The sequence below is a fragment of the Rattus norvegicus genome, chromosome 10 (assembly GCF_021556685.1).
Source record: "Rattus norvegicus strain SHRSP/BbbUtx chromosome 10, alternate assembly SHRSP_T2T, whole genome shotgun sequence".
NCBI lineage: Eukaryota > Metazoa > Chordata > Mammalia > Rodentia > Muridae > Rattus > Rattus norvegicus.
In genome coordinates, this window is record NC_141543.1 from 19,038,499 (window position 1) to 19,057,694 (window position 19,196).

At 47.9% G+C, this 19,196-nt stretch overlaps 1 pseudogene; it reads right to left on the reverse strand.

Annotated features, from left to right (window-relative positions):
- Positions 1–9,097: 9,097 nt before the first annotated feature.
- Positions 9,098–9,215, reverse strand: LOC120095452 (small nucleolar RNA SNORA17; annotated as a pseudogene).
- Between the last annotated feature and the right edge of the window lie 9,981 nt (positions 9,216–19,196).

Sequence of the window (19,196 nt, forward strand, 5' to 3'; positions counted from 1 at the left end):
TGGCACAGGTGCTTGCCACACAAACCTTGCTGGCTGAGCTTGACCCCTGGAACATACAGAAAGAGACAACTCCACTAAGCTGTCCTCTGACCTCCACATGTGTGCTATGGCACATACACATGCATTTTAAAATGTCACACATATGCATTTTATTTTATTTTTTTTTTTTGGTTCTTTTTTTTTTTCGGAGCTGGGGACCGAACCCAGGGCCTTGCGCTTCCTAGGTAAGCGTTCTACCACTGAGCTAAATCCCCAGCCCCCACACATGCATTTTAAAATGTTCTAAATGCTGTCTTTGATTGCTCTGTAAGGTAACAAACAGTTTTAAGATTTATTTTTATGGGGTTGGGGATTTAGCTCAGTGGTAGAGCACTTGCCTAGGAAGCGCAAGGCCCTGGGTTCGGTCCCCAGCTCTGAAAAAAAGAAAAAAAATATTTATTTTTATTTATTTATTTTATTTACTTACTTTTTTTTGAGGCAGGGTTTCTCTGTGTAGCCCTGGCTGTCCTGGAACTTGCTCTGTAGACCAGGCTAGCCCTGAACTCAGAGATCTGCCTGTCTCTGTCTCCTGAGTGCTGGGATTAAAGGTGCCACTACATCCCGCTTGTTTTTATTTCTGTATTTGTGTGTGTGTGTGTGTGTGTGTGTGTGTGTGTGTGTGTGTGTGTGTGTTTATGTGCACATATCCAATGTATGTGGGTACCCAAGGAGGTCTGAAGAGTGCTGGGGTCCCTGGTGCTGGAATTAGAGAAGATTGCAAGCTGTCCAATATGGATGCCAAGAACTGAACTTGAGTCCTCTAGGAGAGGGGTAAGCATCCTTAATCAAGCCCAAGCCCTGCCTGCCCCCCCCCCCAACCTCTCTCTGATGCTTGTAGATCAGATGTGTGCCCTCAGCTGCTGCTCCAGCACCATGTCTGCCGCCATGCTCCCAGCCATGATGGTCATAGACTTACCCTCTGAAACTGTAAGCAAGATCAGAATTCGTTCTGCTCTAAGTTGCTGTGGTCACGGTGTCTCTCCACAGAGTAGAACAGTGACTAAGACAGACAAAGCACACATGCACATAAAAAAATCTAAAACAATTAAAACACCAATCAACAAAAAGAAAATTTTCTCAAAAATTTTACTTAATTCAACAAGCTATAGACTGTATATTCTATATTTTTTCTTTTTATATTATTAGATGCATACTACTACACTAATTGGATTTAAATTATAATATAACCTGGCACCTTCCCCTGTCACAAGGTCATTCATGACATGGTTATTAATGCCTGTATAACATGCCATTGTAAAATGCAACAGTGTTTACTTAAGCATGTATCTTCTCAGACTGGACAGACATTCCTTTGAACTGTTACATATAATGTCTCAATAAAACCTGCCCAAAAATCCTTGAAAGCATCTCTAGTTACTTCCTCGAGTTGGGAAATAGTTAGGTCAGAGATAATACATGTATTTGCACCTGTCAATAATGTATTTTATCAGATCATGCCCAGGAAGGAATAGCAATTCCTTTCTCTGTCTGTCTCTGTCTCTGTTTCTCTGTCTCTCTGTCTCTCTCTCTGTCTCTCTCTCTGTCATTTGTCTCTCTGTCTCTCTGTCTCTCTGTCTCTCTGTCTGTCTCTCTCTGTCTCTCTCTGTCTCTCTCTCTCTCTCTCTCTCTCTCACACACACACACACACACACACACACACACACACTTTTCCTCTTTTGACAAGATATCACTATGTGTCCCAGGCTGGCCCAGAGCTCAGGACCATCCTGCCACCATCTCATAAGTTCTAGACTTGCAGGTGTGTGTCATCCTACATCTTCTTTTTCTTTACCACAAAAAAAAAGAAAAAGAAAAGAAAAAGAAAGGAAAAAAAGGGAAAAAGAAAAAGAAAAAGGAAAGAAAGAAAAAAGAAAAGAAAAAAAATTTTCTCATATCCTGGTGAGGTTTGAAAATTTTGTCTCTCTTGCCCTTGAGCCAGAAGTCACTTTGGGTGATTTGGCCACAATGCCTGTGGAGAGAAGAACAAGTCTGAGGGCAGAGTGAACAGAAAGTGCCTCTCTAGGAACAGAAGAGGCAGCATTTCCTCAACTCCAAAACGGAGGGTCTGATGCTACAAAAGGAACTCAAACACTCAGGAATCCCTGGAGCAGATGTTCCAGTGACAGATCCCAGCCCTCAGGATCCAGAGGCAGGAACGGATCTCTGATCAGAGTCAGTCCCTCGCCCGATTCTGCTCTGCACGGGCTGCACTAACAACCTGAAGCTGCCGATTCCCGTAGTCCCACAGCAATGTTCAGCCATTGCTCTCAAAGGGCTAAACTGGATGCCAACAGTGACTTGCTCAAGAGCCACTTCCGGGGCTAACACAGATGGCTCAGCAGTTGTCAGCTGAGTACTCGTTCCTCTTGCAGAGGACCCAGGTTCAGTGCCCAGCACCTACAGGGTGGTTCACAATCATCTGTCACTCCAGTTCCAAGGGATGCAGCGCCTCCCTCTGACTCCCCTGGGTACTGGGCGTGCATGTGGTTTGCACACACATATGTAGGCAAAACACTTGCACACAAAAACGAAATCGAAAAATCTTAAAGACATTTTTAAAGATGAGTCATTTCCCTAAGCCTCCCAGTGTCCCCCGGTGCTCAACTGCCATATACGCTAGACTTCTCTCCAATTTGCCACGAGAGTGAATACGGCTGGGTGAATGTGGTGCAGACCTTAAATCCCAGCAGTTGGGAGGCAGACACAGCAGGCAGAGTTCTGTGAGCTCCATGGCAGCCAGGGTTTCAGAGAAAGACCCTGTCTCAAACTAACCAGCTAAAAAGTAAATAGATATCTAGTAGATGCCTGCTCAAACGGGGACTTCCAGCATCTACTGCAAGCCTGTTCTGAGAGCTCTTGGCCTGTAAAAACCCTGCTTGCTGAACACTGAGTACAAGAAGTGACCCAAAGGAGTCCCAGACGTCGTAAGCTGGGATAATGGTTAGTTTTTCTAATTTCTTCTGCTTCCTCTCAACCTGAATTACTCCAAGTCTTTCCAAAATTGCCTCCTATGGGCCCGTGATCTCCCACAAGGTTTGTAGTCTCATATTTACAGTTCGCAAGACTGAGGTGCCCCCTGGAATCATCTGGAACTCTGTTCAAAACAACCGAGGCAGCTATGCTTGTTACAGCTTGCCCGCTTGACCACTCTGTCCAAGGTGCTACCTCCCCTGCTGTATACCTGAAGACATGAGCTCAGAAGAGCTGGGCCCAGCTCACACGGCTTCCTAGTAGGAAGGCTGAGACTCACACGTTCAGGGCCATTTTAAGATCTTGACAAGCTTGAGGAATTATAGTTTGGAAACACCCTCAAGTAGCCTCTGTACAAAGAAAACAGTAAGCTCTGGACTTTATGCCTTCTGTTGCGGTTCACGAGTGGACACATTGTGTTTGGAAGACATTTAGCAACAATTTGTTCATTACTTTGACACAGAAGTAAGTTTTTGAGTCTTAGACCTTTGCATCAGCCCTTCTTGGTCCTCATAACCAAAAAAGAAGCCTGAAACCTTAGCCCAATCCATGTATACACCTACTCCTCCCCTGCAACTGGGCTCACTGTAACAGGATATCTCTGTTACAAATAACAAAGTCCGTCTTACTCCCCATAATGGCAACAGATAAGTAAAAGTGCTGGCTCATGCTGTGTCTCTGCCCTAGGGAGGCGAAGGAAAGGGAATCAGTTCAAGGTTAAACTGGGTGTCTTAGTCACTTTTTTTATTGCTGTGATAAGAAACCATGACCAAAGCAACTTATAAAAGAAGGCATTCATTTGGGGCTTGTAGTTTCAGAGGGTTAGAATCCTTGGTCATCATGGGATGGAGCACAGCAGACAGGGAAGCAGGCAGCAGGCAGCAGCTCAGTGCTCACACCTTGAGATGTAGTCACTGGGCTGAGAGACCTAACCGGGAATGGCATTGGCTTCCAAAACCTCAAACCAGCCCCGGTGACACATCCACTCACACCTCCCAGTCCTTCCCCAAAACAATTCAACCAGCCGGAGTCCACATATTCAAATATGTAAGTCTGGGGAACCCATTCTCACTCAAACCACCACACTGGACTACAGAGCAAGTCTGAGGCCAGCATGGGCTCAGTGAGACTGTTAAAAGAATGAACCAAACCCACTACGTGAAGCAGTATACTACGGATGCATTGAGACTTAACTGGTCCAGGAAACACTTGTCCAGGAAGGCAAACTTTGTAAATAACCTTACTGTTGAGTTCAGGAAAATCCTCAACCACAAGACTTTCCCAAGACTTGGAGGCCCTCCCACCATGATACACTAACATGATCCTACCCAATCCCCCCCCTCTCAGGCCTTGTAACAAAAAGCCCACCTTAAAGCAGACCCCCAAACCGCGGTCCCCCATCTTTTCCCTCTCCATCTTCACTCTAGGCAGAGCTCTTTTTTAACCAGGTGCACATCAAACCCCACCATTGGACCAGCGGTTTGTCCATAGTGTTTTCTAGAAGCTAGTTATCTGATGGGGTTTAGACACAGAAGCAGGCACGTCTGTGGACGAAACCTTGACACAGCAAGTTAAACGCTCTGCCCGATCGCTTCTCGGCCTTTTGGCTAAGATCAAGTGTAAACGCTCTGCCCGAGACCATGAAATGGTGGGAGCTCCTGGAGAACCCAGCATTCCTTCCCTAAACCACCTGCCCCCGCTGAGCAGGGGCCTGTCCTGTGTTGCCCAGGTGCTGTCTGTCGGGGTGACTCAGGGGAAGTGCTCCTCCCAGGGCCTCCTTCGTAATCCTGCTGGGCAAAAATATAAACTAAGAGAAGGTGGTTAATTAACTCCAGCCAATTAGTGTCTGGACTCTGCAGATGCCCAGACAGGAGGAAAAATGGTCACCAGGAGGTCACACCGGGAGGTCAAGGCAGCTGATGGGTAAGGGGGAGGGGGGCGGCTATTGGGGCGTTACTCGAATGCCAGGGGTACTTAGCAAAATGCTCATAGAGAGCCTGATAACCAGACTGAGAATGAGACCACAAACTGTCTTTGGACGTCCTCGGATCCCCATCTCTGTGCATGACCCAGAAAGGCAAAGCCCTCTCTCTGGAGAACAGACCAGGAAGGGAAACAGCAAGCTAGCTACCTGGTCTCAGGTTGCCAGCTGAGAATCTGTGTCTGTTGCCACCTAGCGGCTGGGTGCAGAGTCTCAGGCCTCGCTGCTCCGAAGGCTGAATCCCTGATGCATAACTGAACCTCTAGAGCTGATGGTTAAATTATGGTGAATTTTGCTAAACGGATATTAAAAACATTTTGAGAGTGTTAGCCTAGCATGCTCAAAGCTCTGGGTTTAATCCCAAGCACATAACACACTCACACATTTGAGGGGCTCCAGGAATAGCTCGCAAGTGGAACACTTGCCTTGAGCCTGCAGGAAGCCCTGGTTTCCATCCTCACTACCGCAAATATAATTGTGTACGTGCGTGCGTGCGTGCGTGCGTGCGTGTGTCTGTCTGTCTGTCTGTCTGTCTGTCTCTCTCTCTCTCTCTCTCTGTGTGTGTGTGTGTGTGTGTGTGTGTGTGTGTGTGTGTGTGTGTGTTAAATATTGAATTAGGATACTGGAGATTAGGCGCACTGAGTGCTCTTCCAGAGGACCGGGGTTTAATCGCCCAGCACCCACAAGGCAGTTCACAACTGTCTGTAAGCTCCAGGAGATCTGAGGCCCTTTTCTATCCTCCTTGTGCACCCGGCACACATGCGGTGCATAGAGATGTATACTGGACAAAACACTCATACACATAAATAAATATCTCAAATTTTACATTTCATTAGAAGCCAGGCATGGGGGCTTCATGACCCTAATTCCTTGGGAGGCTGAGGCAAGATGATTGCTGTGAGTTTAAGGCCAGTCAGTGTTCTAAGCCAACCTTAGCTCCAGAGTAAGATTCTTCTCAAAAAGGAGGGCGGGTGGTGAGCCAGGTGGTGGCAGATGACTCTAATCCCAGCACAGAGGCAGGTGGCTCTCTGTAAATTCCAAGCTAGCATAGTCCACTGAGCAAGTTCTAGGACACCCAAGGCTACACAAAGAAACCCTGTGTGGTGGTTTGAATATGCTTGGACCAAGGGAAGTGGCACTATTAGGAGGTGTGGCTTTGTTGGAATAGGTGTGGCCTTGTTGGAGGAAGTGTGTCACTGTGGGGGCGGGGCTTTGAGGGCTCCTAGTGCTCAAGCTCCGCCCAGTGCAGAAGAGACCCTCCCCCTGGCTGTCTTTGCATCAAGATGTAGAACTCTTGGCTCCTTCCTACTCTAGCATCATGCCTGCGTGCACAATGCCATGCTTCCCACCATGACAATAAGGGACTGAAATCGTAAGCCAGACCCAACTAAATGTTTGCCTTTATAAGAGTTGCTTTGGTCATGGCGTCTCTTCACAGCAATCAGAACCCTAACTAAGACACCCTGTGTCTTACCCAATGACAGCAATAAAATATGTAATAAGTTGGGGGGGGGGGGACATGGCTGTTTCCAAGCAGACGGCAAGAGGAGAATATTTTGAAATGTCTGGAAAATGAGGAGGAGAAAGTCAAGGCAGGGAAGGTACTTGAGGTACAAGGTGAGGGCGAGGAGACTGGTCCCAGATCCACATCTGTGCAAGCCACTTCTACAGCAGAAGGAGCCAAGGGTTGGAGTCAGGATGGGGCTGTCACCACTTTGGGCTGCAGGCTTTGGTTGCAGGCATGCTCTTCCTCCTCCAACCTCAGTGAGTCCAGGGATACTGCATTTACACTGAACCCATGCTGACCCTCTGTGAGCTATGAACACTGGGACCTGCACTGACAGTGACCAGCAATGGTATTCTGTGGCTGCACTGTCTGGGGGTGGAGAGGAAGGACTAAGACCTGTGTATGCCTCCCTCTGTCATTTCCTCTCTGGTTACCTCGCCTGTACGTCTTTCCTGCTCCTAAGATACCACTGGCTTAAATGTGTTTGGGCATTTGGAGGCCACTGAGGGAGGTTTGGAGAGTCCACGTGCTGTACCTGGGGCAGTGGGATGGCAATTGACAAGATGGGAAAAGAAAACACAGTGCTTCAGGTTTACTGAGGACTGCAGGGAACGGCGGATTCAGCAGAAAGTTCGTTGTCCAAGTCAAGCTTTCGATCATGAGGGTAAGGATAGGCTCCCTGAGCTAGCGGATGCTAACAGAGAGCGTGGGTAAGCATAGAGTTTTACATAAACAAGGAAGTCATTAAGTATAAATACGCCCCAGGTGGACAGTGTCTCAGACATAGCGTCTGCCTCTTAAACTTGCTGGGGCACCTGGTTTTTTTTTGTTTTTGTTTTTAACTCTGTCCATTTCAGAGCAGTGTATACAAGAACTCCATTTGGCAAACGGACAAGTGCTGACTCAGATTCAGTCCAGTGAATGCTTCCCAAGGGCTGACCTGGGAAATATTAGTGCAGGGTTAAGTGCTTGGGCCTTCAGGATCTGCCCTTGAGGCTCTCTGTCCAACAGAGGGAAAGGTAGGAACATAATGGCTTGTAAGCTATGGGGAGATGGGTAAGGGTGAGCTCCTGGGAACCCCACAGGAAGACACTGCATCAGCTTGCAAACCACAGAGGCTTGCTGGGCAGGGAGATGACTGGCTAAGTCTAGAAGACAAGTATAAGTTAACCCTGAAAAGAAGGAGATCTGAATTAGTGTTACTATTGCTACACTAAATCACCATGACCAAAGCAACTTGGGGAAAGGGTTTATTTCAGCTTTGTGGCTACATCACAGTGTATCTTCAAAGAAAGCTAGGGCAGGAACTCAAACAGGGCAGGAACCTGGAGGCAGGAACCAATGCAGTGTGTTACAGTGTCTCCAGCAGCAGCCCCTTCTGTCCATGCTTCTTTGCTAGCAATTGCTCATTGCAGTGAGTCATTGGTCTGGCTAGAGGCCTCTGCTACATCATCGATTCTGGAACCTTGCTGGGACTTCTCTCAGATATCCTGTGTTGCCCTGTGTCATGGAGATCCTGTAGTTTTGGATCTGTTGGACTGACCCCTTCATGACCTCCAGCAGTTCATCAGTAGGTAGATGTTGGAGTGAACCAATTCAATGCCCTGGATCTCGGCCTGGGAGATATCTGAGCTGGTCAGCCTGCCAGTTCTCCCTACTCACCCCACCAGAGTGAGCTCTCCTGCCCTCAGGCGCTCAGGGCTGACTCTACTGTGCTGCCCAGGGGAGGTGCAGGAACTGCTCTCCTGAGTGCTGCTGCTGGTGAAGGACCCTAGCAGGGCCAGCTCTCCTGCCCACCACAGATGGTAAGGGCAAAAGGGAAGGGAGGGGATCTCCCCCTTGTGCATGCCACCGCACAGCTGACAAGAGGTAGGGCCAGCTTTCCCATGTTCACACCCTCCAGGTCAGCTTGCCACTACCAGGGTCAGGTCTACTGTGCTGCCCAGGTGAGGGGTAGGGCCAGCTCTCCTGCTCTCACGACCCTAGGACAGCTTTTCCAACTGTCACAGGTGGAGAGGGGCAAGCAGGGAGGGTACCTCTCCCTGATTCATGCCACTGCATGGGAGACCAGTGGCAGGGGTGGCTCTCCCATACTTACAACCTCAGGACCAGCTCATCCACAATTCCTGCAACCAGAACAAGCTCTACTGTGCTTCAGGGGCCCACTCTCCAGAATACTGCAGCTCCCACAATGCCCAGTCAAGGGGTTGGGGCCAGTTTTGCATTTCCCTCAGACATCAACATGTCCCCTGGCAGCAGTCCAGACCAGGGACATTTGCCTGGTCTTTGGTAGTAACAGATCTCTGCTCCTGTAAGGCCATGGACCCAGACGTGGCCCCAGATGGCATCACTGGCCATTCATTCACATCAGGGTGTTCCTCACTACCCCCGAGTCTCCAGTTCTGCCTCTCTTCATTGTGCACACTTCCCTCTGTTTCTCTCTCTTCCATCTCTCTACCACTTACTTGCTCCTCTTAGTGGCACGCAGGGTCTCTTGAGTGTCTGGGGTCATCTCAGGAGTGTCTCGAGGGTGCTCTTATGGCCCTGGGCAGGGGTCTTCTCAGGCATGGTTTGTTCCCCATGTTTGCTTTTTATCAGGGACCATTAGGCTACTAATCATTCGGATGTTCAGTGAACATAGACATGGCCTGTCCCCTCTGCCACCTACTGATACGCCTGTGACATGGCAGCCATACCTGCTACACCTCTAGGGGCAGTGCCTGCGGGTAAGTCTTATGGAGGCATTTTTTCAATTTGGAGTCCCTCTTCTCAAATGACTCTAGCTTGTATCAAGTTGACACAAAACTAGCCAGCACAACTGACTGCTTGTCAACTGGATACACAAATACAACACTATTGAATAGCCTTTCCTTCATCTCCACGACCTCAGGTTAACATCACAATAGAGACTTAGTACATATAACTCTAAAAGTTCCACAGCCTTCAAATTTTCAATACTTCAAAAACTGTCTCTTTAAAATATCCATTGTTTCTTTTATCATCTAAAGCCTTGTCGGGCTTGGTGGCACACACGTTTAATCCCAGCGCCTGGAAGGTAGAGGCAGGCAGATCTCTGAAGTGAGTCTGGTCTACACAGCATTTCAGAACAGCTTAGAGCTACCCAGTGAGTCCCTCTGTCTCAGAAAAACAACCAAGCTAAACTAAAACCAAACACTCTCTCTCTCTCTCTCTCTCTCTCTCTCTCTCTCTCTCTCTCTCTCTCTCTCTCTCCCTCCCTCCCTCCCTCCCTCCCTCCCTCCCCCTCCAGCTTTTTATTGTTTCATTGTGAGATTCACGTCACGCACCCCAGTCCCACTCATCTTCCCTGCCCCTTCTTATCTGTTCTCTACTCTTGCAACGTGCCCCCCCCGCAAAAGAAAATGAAAAACAAACAAAAAAATAAACAAAACAAAGCATAAAAACCACCTCGTTGTGGAAGCTGCAGTGTGTCACAGTGGATCACACAGACCATCCCTCTGTCCACATTTCTTCACGTGCAAAAGTTCATTGCAGTGAGTCATTGGTCTGATTGGAGACTTCTGACTTCTGTGACACCATCAATATTGAGTCCTCACTGGGACTCCTCCTGGTTATCCTGTTGTTGCCCTGTGGCATGGAGATCCTGCAGCTTGGGAACAGCAGGACCTGCCCTTCCACATGCAACAACCGTTCACAGATGATGTAGACTCTGGGTGGGCCAACTTAAAGCCCTGGATCTGGACCTGGGAGATGATCTGTATAGCAGCCAGCTCCCGCTATCCGCACCACCAGGGTGAGCTTGTCAGCACTGCCCTGGATAGCCCACCCAGTGTGGACAGCAGCAGGAGGCAGGGTCAGCTCTCCTGTTCTCATGCCCTGGGGGCTGGCTCACCCACACCCATGCTTCCAGAGCCAGCTCCACTGTGCCACCCAGTTGAGTGAGGTCCAGGACACGCGCTACCAAGTGCTATGGCCATTGAGGAGCAGAGGCAGCTCTCCCACTCTCCCGAGACCAACCCTGGAGCCAGCTCTCCTGACTGCTACAGGTGTGGAGGAGGAAAGGGTATCACCTCCCTGCCAGCCCCATCCCTCATCTGAGGAGAGGTGGGGCCAGCACTCCTGTGCTCAAGACCTTGGGCCAGTTACCTACACCCCTGCCACCAGGGCCAGCTCTGCCATGCTGCTCTGGCAAGGTGCAGCAGGACCTGCTTACCCGAATGGTACAGCAATCAGAAGGATGAGCGCTCATGATCCCTGGGCTAGATGCTGGTCTCTTCTTCTTTTTTTTTTTTTTTTTTTTTTTTTGGTTCTTTTTTTCGGAGCTGGGGACCGAACCCAGGGCCTTGCGCTTCCTAGGTAAGCGCTCTACCACTGAGCTAAATCCCCAGCCCCTGGTCTCTTCTTAATCACATGTGACTCAGACTCCAGACTCAGCCCGGCAGCATCCATTGTTCCAGCCAAGCAAAGTTTCCACCTTAGTGGTTCTGGTCTCTTATTAATCGTGGCTGATTTTTTTTTCAGTCCAGCTAACCAGGACCACGGATTCTTAATTCATAACATCGAATGGTTCCCATAATGCTTAAGGGTCTCTCAAATTTCACCCTAAAACATCAAAAGCCAGGCCTCCATCATCTGCATTTCTCTCAATACCCTTATCTTCCAAAGCTCCCACCAAATAGTCCTCTGAGCTCTGGCAGCACAAGAACCTGGAGGCAGGAGCTGATGCAGAGGCCATGGAGGGGTGCTGCCTCCTGGCTGCCCCCACTCTTTTCTTGCTCACCCTGCTCTCTTACAGCACCCAGGACCGCCTGCCCAGGATGGCATCACCCACAATGGGCTGGGCCCTCCAGTATCCATCGGTCACTAGGAAAACGCACTACAACCTGTTTACAGGTGGATCTTGTGGAGGTGTTTTTAAAATTGAGAATCCCTCTTCTCAAACGGCCCTAGCTTGAGACAAACTGACACAAAACTAACCAGGACAAAGGCTGAGAATGTAAGTGGCAGAGAGTGCCTTACCAGAGAGGAACAAGCTAAGAGCAAATGTCAGAGCAGCCGTACCAGATGCCTACTGTGAGGGGGAGAGCTGTGGGATGAGAGGCTAGGGAGACCAAGGCAGGGTAGGAAGGGGATGCAGAGATGAGGGTGACCCATGGCCTAAGGCCCCGGAATTGCTAACATGAGATGGCAAACAATGCATTTGATAAGTTTATTGGTTAAAAAATCCATCAGAAACATTAAGAATTATTATTATTTTTAAATAAAGAAGCCTCTGCATATACATTACAGCCATGAAGTTTGGGAGCAGGGGCTGTCTCTGACTATTTGTTGTTGGGGCCCTTTTCCTCATACTGGGTTGTCTTGTTTAACCTTAACTATGAGGGGAAGTACCTAGTCTTATTACAACTTGATAAGCCATGTTTGGTTGAGATCCCTGGGAGGCCTGCCCTTTTCTGAAGAGAAAGGAGGAGGAGTGAATGCAGGAGCTAGAAAGGATTTGGACTGGAAAGAGAGAATGGAAGGGAAAATGCAGTCAGATGTAAAAGGAATAATGATAGATGATAGATAGATAGATAGATAGATAGATAGATAGACCGACAGACAGATAGGTGATAGATAGATAGACAGACAGACAGACAGATAGATAGACATAGATGATAGATGATAGATAGATAGATAGATAGATAGATAGATAGATAGATAGATAGACCGACAGACAGATAGGTGATAGGTGATAGATAGATAGACCGACAGATAGGTGATAGATAGATAGACCGACAGACAGATAGATGATAGATAGATAGATAGACCGACAGACAGATAGGTGATAGATAGATAGACAGACAGACAGATAGAGATAGATGATAGATGATAGATAGATAGATAGATAGACCGACAGACAGATAGGTGATAGATAGATAGACCGACAGACAGATAGATGATAGATAGATAGAGATAGATGATAGATAGATAGATAGACCGACAGACAGATAGGTGATAGATAGATAGATAGACAGACAGACAGATAGATAGATAGAGATAGATGATAGATAGATAGATAGATAGACCGACAGACAGATAGATGATAGATAGATAGATAGACCGACAGACAGATAGGTGATAGATAGATAGATAGACAGACAGACAGACAGACAGACAGATAGAGATAGATGATAGATAGATAGATAGATAGATAGACCGACAGACAGATGATAGATAGATAGATAGACCGACAGACAGATAGGTGATAGATAGATAGATAGATAGATAGACCGACAGACAGACAGACAGGTAGATAGATAGAGATAGATGATAGATGATAGATAGATAGATAGACCGACAGACAGATAGGTGATAGATAGATAGATAGACAGACAGACAGATAGATAGATAGAGATAGATGATAGATAGATAGATAGACCAACAGACAGATAGATGATAGATAGATAGATAGACAGACAGACAGACAGATAGATGATAGATAGATAGACCGACAGACAGATAGGTGATAGATAGATAGATAGATAGACAGACAGACAGACAGATAGATAGAGATAGATGATAGATAGATAGATAGACCGACAGACAGATGATAGATAGATAGATAGATAGATAGACCGACAGACAGATAGGTGATAGATAGATAGATAGATAGATAGACCGACAGACAGATAGATAGGTAGAGATAGATGATAGATAGATAGATAGATAGATAGATAGATAGATAGATAGATAGACCGACAGACAGACAGACAGATAGATAGATAGAGATAGATGATAGATAGATAGATAGATAGATAGATAGATAGATAGATAGATAGATAGATAGACAGACAGACAGACAAATAGATAGACAGACAGGTAGATAGACAGATAAGAAAAGGTCCAGGGTACAGATGTATACCTCAGTGATAGAACACATAGCTACCATGTTTTCAAGGCCCTGGGTTCTATCCCCAGCATCACAGAAGAATAGAAATAATGTAGAGAAGGAGGAGGAGCAGAGGGAGGAGGAGCAGAGGGAGGAGGAGCAGAGGGAGGAGGGGCAGAGGGAGGAGGAGCAGAGGGAGGAGGAGCAGAGGGAGGAGGAGCAGAGGGAGGAGGAGCAGAGGGAAGAGAAGACAATGATGGAGTAGGAAGAGGAAGCTGCAGCCCACAGCTATGGAGGTGAAGATCTGGGTCTGTGGAACCCTGAACCCCTGAAAAGGCTGAGGTGAGCAAGATGCCTGGCCGCAGGGCTGGTCCTTAGGAAGACGGTGTGCTTAAACTCCACTCTGTTCTGCTCTTCCCGCCTTCCTGCTGTGTTCTGGCCAGAAAAGCAGCCTGAGACTCCAGGACGGCTGAGGGTGTCTGACACTACATCGATGCACACGACAGATGACAGACAGACAGACAGACAGACAGACAGACAGACAGACAGACAAGCTTTAACCAGGTATGGTGGCAGACACCTACAATCCCAGCACTAGAGAGACGGGGGCAGAAGGAGTCAGTGTTTGAAGCCAGTCTAGATTACAGAGGGAGAGTCTGCCATGATAGATAAAAAACCCTTCTCCAATTTAAAATTAGATCAACAGAAGACATCTCTGTGACATCTGCCAGGGTTGAATAGGAATGTAATCTGGAATAGGAGTTATGTGTAGGGATTTGTTATGACACGACTTCAGGGGGAGGGAGGGGAGCTGCCACTCAAAGCCTTCTGGCACCAATATGGAGGAAACTCATGGTAGCCAAGAGGACAGGCAAGGAAACATTTAGCACAGTTCTGGGGTGGGGGAGGGGAACTGGAACCACCTCTAATCTCCACCTCCAAACATGATGTCATGGGTGACATCAGAGCAGAGCAGGCAGAGCAGCCCACCCTCACCTCCAGGCTGCACCCTTGCTGTGCCTGGACTCTGAGCAGTTCCTGAGGAGAACTCAGATGAGACTACGTGTAAGGAACGGTGAACATTTTTTTTTCCTATGGGGCTGAGGACATGGCTCAGTCAGTGAAGTGCCTGTTTTGAGGGTGTGAATTTAAATCCCTAGCACCTAGGTCTCATGTAAAACCTGGGTGCCACATGTGTAATTTTAGTGCTGGGATTGGGGCAGAGGCAGGGACCCCTGGAAGTCATTGGCCAGCCAGATCAATCCAATCAATGAGCTGCAAGTCCAGGGAGAGACTCTGTCTCAAAGAGTAAGGTGGAGAACAGAGGGTGGTGACACATACATTTAATCCCAGCACTTGGGAGGCAGAGACAGGTGGAGCTCTGTGAGTTCTAGGCCAGCCTGGTCTACTTAGTGAATTCCAGGCCAGTCAGAGCTACATAGTGTTGGAGTCAAGGAGTGGCCCCCCTAACGACACAAACACCAATCTCAGTCAGACAAGGACGGCTTATTGCATGCACACCCTAAAACAGATCGATCAGGGCTGTAGCTTAGTATTCCAGGCTGAGGCTATGACCGCCAACATTTCACATGAGCTCATGTGCAGGTGCAGGAAACGATGCCCCGGTTGGTCGGCTCTGACTCAAGCTATTTTGACTAGGTAGACAGAACTGTCCTAACTGACTTTTATTCTGATGGGTCCTAAGTGAAGCTTATGGTGGTCAAATTTCTTAAGATTAACAAACCTCAGAACATACAGAGCATAACAGGGGATGTGGTCAGCATGACCCTGCTCTAAGTCAAGTTGTTTTTCTGTGCCAATGACTGGCAGGCAGATTACAGCAACAATATGAAATATCTGGTGGGCATAGAACAAAATGGCTTCAGCTATGCTAGGGCAGGACAGGGCTCAACACATAGTGAGACCTTATTTTCGGAGAGAGAGGGAGAGAGCAAGGAAGAAAACCAATATCAACCCCCTGGCCTTCACAGGTACATATGCACTTGAACACACACACACACACACACACACACACACACACACACACACACAAACTCACGAACATGTACTCACGAACATGTACACACATTCACATATTTTTATTTTTATTTTTTAATAGAAGGAAGAATGGAAGCAAAGAGAAGGAAAACCATTTTCCAGGCAGGCCTCATCTGAAGCAAGCTACTCCTAACAGCACTAACTGCAGCTCAGACAACTCCATCTTGGAGCTCTTTGAGCTCTTTGAGCTCTCCCATGGCTCTCTGGTTGCCGCTGTCCCCTCTGACCCCGTTGGGGTCTCATTTCCTCTTCCCCCGGTTTGGGTTCCTTTCCTTGCATCTCAGGAATTCCTCAGCTGAAATCTTGTGCTGGAGCGAACCCTTTAGTAATCTCATCTGGTTAAAAAGTCAGCGCAGTGGCAGAGTGCACGATGGTGCCAGTCCTCTCAGACCGGAAACTCCTAAATCAGCATCCCAACCTGGCGGATTGCAACCACGGAGGATTGTAACCACAGGGGATTCTAACCATGGCAATTGCCCTCCAGCGTCCCTCACCTTGCTATTCTGGCGGCTCCCTTTGTCATCATGGCGGGAACCCTGCTGCTCCACTGTTTTGTTTTGTTTTTTAATAGCCTCCCTCTTCCGTTTACTTGGTTCCTTCCTCAATGGCGTCCAAGAACTAATTGTGTGTGGAAGTTTTGAGGTAAAGTTTTGGGGAGTTTCATGCACGAAGCAGTCTCACTCACACCTGAGAGACTGATGTCATGCTTCTCAGTCCCCAGCACCCTTCCCTCTGCCCCATTAAAAACTCCTGCACTGTGGCTGTGTGAGCCAGTCACCAAGCCCGAGTGAAGCAGAGCCGGAAATGCCCTGCCTTGGACATTTCCACAAGGATAGGGTGGGAAAGCTTTGCTCCTCTGGGCTGGGATTCCCTAAGGACAGTGGAGCCGGCAACAGGCACCTACCTCAGGGAGTCACCTCAGAGTGCTCTGCTTGCAGGCGCCCCAGAGGTAGGCCTTAGGGGATGGGATAGGTGATACATACCCTGTCCCTTCCCTGAACTCTCCAGTTCTTCCTCCCGTTAGAGTATCACAGGAAACCCCAGGATCTCACAGCATGACCACCCACCACAAACCCCAAGTATAGGTTAGATTCCAGTCTTGGAAGGGAGTCACATGACTTCAGAACGGCTTAGGTATGGCCAGACACAGTGCAGACTTTCTTCTTGGGTGCTGTTGCTGCCAATGTTATGAAACTAAATATTTTTGGTCAGGTAGGGTGATGAACAATTGCAATCCCAGGAATCAGGAAGCTGAAGCAGGGGTTACCACAAGTTTGAGGCCATTCTAGGACACATAATGAGTACCAAGTACATACTGTTAGCCAGGCAGTGGTGTCCCATGCCTTTAGTCCTAACACTCAGCAAGCAGAGGCAGGCTGATTTCTGTGAGTCCAGCCTGGTCTACAGAGTGAGTTCAACATCCAGGGCTACACAGAAAAACTCTGTCTTGAGGGAGAAGAAGAAGGAGAAGGAGCGGGGAGGGGAGGGGCAGAGGGAGGGGGAGGGAGAAGTAGAAAACAGGAAGAATGGAGAGTGTTCAATTTCAAACCCGGTACAGTGCACTGAGCTGTCTATTTACCCCCATTTAACATATCAAAGCAGACCTGGCCTCCAGTTTCTTTCAGCAAACTTACCCTGAACTCTCTAGCCCAGAGGTCCCATAGAAGTTCTTCCTTATATAATCCAGACATTTTGGCTACGTGGCTGCCATTTTTGTACCTGTGACCTCGTGGCTACTGCATCTCCCACCCTACCCCTATGGACAAGCTCAGTATGGTCAGGTCCACTCTGGACTCTCCCAGACATCCCTGCCCTGCTCATGCTCTCCCACATGTCTCTAATAAGCTTTCTTCTCCACCACACCTAGGAGCAGCCAGGTTTTTCCTTTTTTCATCTACCAGATGACGGAGAAGAAGAAAGGAAGTGTTGATCCCACTGGCTGAGAACAAGTTCCCTAAACAATTTAAAGCCAAATTGGAAGGATGTTCTAATTAAATACTGGCCAGGTCCAGATCCAGGTTCCCAGGAAAACGGCCCTGGTCACTAAAAAGGCAAAACCCAGAATTCACCATATTTCTCACCAGATCCAACCAGAGGCAAGCACACGCTTTTACATATTCCCCACCTACGGACCTCCTTGCCCACACGTGATCCAGCACATCTGCTGTAGTTGGAAAGCAAACTTGTTTAGGGACAGGGAAACACTTACATGGCCTGTCGCCTCCCACAAATAATACCATTTCAGGGAGCATCTGTCCTTGCCCAAGGGGCTTACAGGTTAACCAGGCATTTTTGTTTTAGGGATGTCTCAGGCAAAGTAATTAAAACTTAAAACGCAACTTTGTCTCTCACAGAAGGAAGGCATTTTAACACTTTTTTCTATTCTTTTTTCTTTTCTTTTCTTTTTGGTTCTTTTTTTCGGAGCTGGGGACCGAACCCAGGGCCTTGCGCTTCCTAGGTAAGCGCTCTACCACTGAGCTAAATCCCCAGCCCCTATTCTTTTTTCTTTTGTTTTTGCTTTATTTGTTATTGTTGTTGTTTTATTTTGTTTTGTACTTTGAGACCGGGTTTCCCTGTGTAGCCCTGGTTATCCTGGACACTTCGTAGACCAGGCTGGTCTTCAAACGCAAAGATCTGCCTTCTGAGCGCTGGGATTAAAGGACTGTGAAATTATTAAAAAAGATGTGGGCAAGGGGTCAGGGTACCTTTGGCAGGGAAGGGGGACAAAATGTACGCTTGAGAAATTGGAGAGGCCCCCTCCAATCTGAGAGAGAGAGAGAGATCTGGGGTGACTGGAATCCTTTTATCCAAAACACATACCTGATGCACCTGGCAGGTGACAGATGACGACCTAAGTAGCTGGCAGGTCCCTGAGAGCAGGCCAGTGGAAAAGCATGTGCCACCATCGTGTGGCTGATTTAACACTATTTAATAGGGGCTAGAGAAGTGGTTCAGCAGTTAAGAGTTGCTTTTTCAGAGGACCCGAGTTCGGTACCTGTTAAGTCCGAAAGTGCCACATGGAGACGACCACCACGTATGCAATTGGCAAGTGTTCTTATTTCCCAAAAGCAAGAAGGCTGTGCACAGGGGTTGGCCACTTACAAAAATGGCGACAACCCCAGACACCCCAGACTCAGGCCTTTTCATGGGGAACTAGGGGAACTTTAGCTAGGGTTAGGTAATCTAGAACTTCATTGGTAGGTGCTGGGGATGTTATGGGAGTCTCTTTTTGACTGGCTTGTGTCCAGGTGATCAGTAGACTGCATTCCTGCGTCATGAACATTTAACCACAGGCTGAGATACCGAGACCATATAAGGCTGCCCTGCACAGTTGGGCCATTCTGAGATATTTCCCCACCCTTGTGGCGATCTCCAGGCTGGTCTTTGGATGGGGGATTTTATGGGCTTGTTCTTGAAATGTATAGTCTGTTCCTGGAGATGTTGACTTACGGCTTAGCTCCCGGGACTGATGACTTAGGAGGGTTTATGGTCAGTCCCTGCAGTGGATGACTTTTCTTCTGAAGTCAGTCCTGGCCCTAACATGGAACACACATCATCTTCTCAGAACCCAGGACCCACACCCGGGGTAACCGCCTCTCACCCTAACTTCAGGGAACCCAACTCCCTCTTCTGGCCTGAGCACTTCCAAACATGTAGCAGACACACACACATAAAAATAAAATATAGCCCTGGGTTCGGTCCTCAGCTCCAAAAAAAAAAAAAAAAAGAAAAAAAAATAGAATAAATCTAATCTTTTCACAGTTGTACTTTCTGTAAACCTGTTTTTCCTT